This window comes from Lasioglossum baleicum, unplaced genomic scaffold, assembly GCF_051020765.1.
Source record: "Lasioglossum baleicum unplaced genomic scaffold, iyLasBale1 scaffold2598, whole genome shotgun sequence".
Classification (NCBI taxonomy): domain Eukaryota; kingdom Metazoa; phylum Arthropoda; class Insecta; order Hymenoptera; family Halictidae; genus Lasioglossum; species Lasioglossum baleicum.
This window is the reverse complement of record NW_027471657.1, coordinates 20001-22291: the sequence shown is the minus strand read 5'-3', so window position 1 is coordinate 22291 and position 2291 is coordinate 20001. Positions and strand designations below refer to the sequence as shown.

The following is a 2291-nucleotide window of genomic DNA, read 5'->3' as shown; positions in this document are numbered from 1 at the left end:
TAATATCGTTCCGACGAAAAACGGTGTTCCGAGAGGACCGGCCGTGACGCTCGCTATAAAGCCTATGGCGCGATTATTCCCGACGACACCCTACTCTCTGTGTGGCCCAATAGTGCGCGCAGACGAGTTTGGGACGAGAACGGGGATCGCGCCTACGGCCAGAGCCGGCTCGCGAGTCCGCTTGTATCGGAATTTATCGTTGCCTCGAGCACACACAACATTTTATGGAAATGTGTTTTATACGGGAAGTGGACCGGCTCGTGAAGCTCGCTTTTAAAGCAGTCGTGAGTCTGACACCCTACTCCGTGCGTGTGGCCCAATAGTGCGCATCGCGAGAGCTTGGGACGAATGACCGCTGCCAGAGCCGGCTGTGAAGTCCTCCGTTCTCACATCATTCCAAATGAAATGGAAGTGAAGAGGAGAGGAATATTATTACATCTCTGGATCCAGTATCGGGTTGTCTTACGATCCCCGTCGTTTTCAGAGAATATATATTCATCTCCGCGTTTTCCACGTTAACGGTTTTTCAATGTACTGTTCGCCCGGCCGTCGGATACGTGTTGCGTATCTGACGGTTTTTTTTTTCCGTTTCCACGGACGACGATAGTGTCGTCCTTAAAACGACGCCTGAACGAATCTCCTTCGCGCGCTGGTTGGAGCGTTCAGGTACAATGCGTTCTTACGAACCGCAGAACAAGAGACATATACATATATTGATTTGTAAATCAAAAATATATACGATTACCCTGAACGGTGGATCACTTGGCTCGTGGGTCGATGAAGAACGCAGCTAATTGCGCGTCAACGTGTGAACTGCAGGACACATGAACATCGACATTTCGAACGCACATTGCGGTCCACGGATACAATTCCTGGACCACGCCTGGCTGAGGGTCGTTTACGTAACCATAAACTGCTTGCGTTGCTCTTGTAAGTCCCCGCCGTCGCTTACCTCTCCAAATATATTTTTGGAGGGCGCCAAAGAGCGTTTCGGAGTCGGGTTGCAAAGATGCTACGTACGAGCGAATGATGGGCGTTTCGTCGGCGTTTGTCGCGGTTCTGTGAAAATTGCCAATTTTTGCATTGCGTCTTATAAACACATACAAATATATATATATCTAGTTTCCACGAGAGGCGAAGTAGGGATTGGTATTTCTTACGTTCGGACTTGCGTGAGTGTTTTTACGGTGTCGTGAGTCGTATTGAAAATACGACCGCCCGTAAGGCACCGCTTCGACGAGGATCTCCAAATCTCTCACCTTCTCTGCGAAACGATTCGCCTTGCGGAAAGAAGCGTTTCCACTCATGAACATTTAACGCGCTCCCGACGTCGCCTGAAATGATGCGTATATACGAAAGAGGTATATTTACAAGAGTCTCGCGAGACTACAGAGATGGACACACAAATTATAAAAGAAAGAAAGAATACTGTGTGGCACACAGAGTGTGTGTGGTGTGGCAATGTTAAGCCCCAGGGAGAGAATATGCCTGTGCGTGGATGAGTTTCTTAACTCTACGTTATAATTGCCATACGGCGGAGGGTCGTCGTTGCCGGCGATTTCGACAAACACACATTCCTTTTCGAGTCTTCGAGGGAAGAGACGAAAGAGATCTCTCGTTCTATCGCGAACGCTTTGATGATCGATGGACAGCGGAGCAAAGCGCAGCAATGTGCGGGATGAGCACGTCGTACTTGATCGGGTCGGAATTATTCCCCGTCGTCGACGTGTCCTCGCTAATCTGTGCGATTGCCATTCCATCGCCACGTTCGCGTTGAATCGTATTGATGACGGCCTATGAGCGTCTTGAGATCTTACTCTCTTTCTCTCGTGTCTCTAATTTGGTTTTGCGTTTGATCGATGATAAATCGTTTCGTGCGCAACGTTTCTGTACCCCCGTGGTTTTTGGTTCAATTATATAGAAGTAGAGAGAAAAAGAAATCCCACCGGGTTATATGTATTATTATTTTTTTTTTTTAATAATATGTATACTCCTCTATTGGCGAGGCTTATTTCGAACTTGATTGTCACACGACGCAAAAGACACACTTGTGTGTTCACGCACGGAACAGCACCGCGGAGAGAGAAAAGGTATATCCAATGATGAAAACCTTTATGTCGGTCGCCCCATGTCTTTTCTTTTCTTCATTGTCGATTCGTGCGGAACCGCGCGATCTGTCGGTCGTCCAGTCCCCGAAAGTTCTTTTCGACGGACGTTAAAGTTAACCGGCCAGATCGTCTAGCGAGAGTTTCCGATCGACGAGAGATGAAGAAAGAATTATATTGACACTT

General features: G+C 47.8%; 1 non-coding gene across 1 annotated transcript; it reads left to right on the top strand.

Annotated features, from left to right (window-relative positions):
* Nucleotides 1-742: 742 nt before the first annotated feature.
* Nucleotides 743-897, top strand: LOC143221528 (5.8S ribosomal RNA). The gene has a single exon (XR_013011784.1). It is a non-coding gene; the product is annotated as a 5.8S ribosomal RNA (ribosomal RNA).
* Nucleotides 898-2291: the final 1394 nt, after the last annotated feature.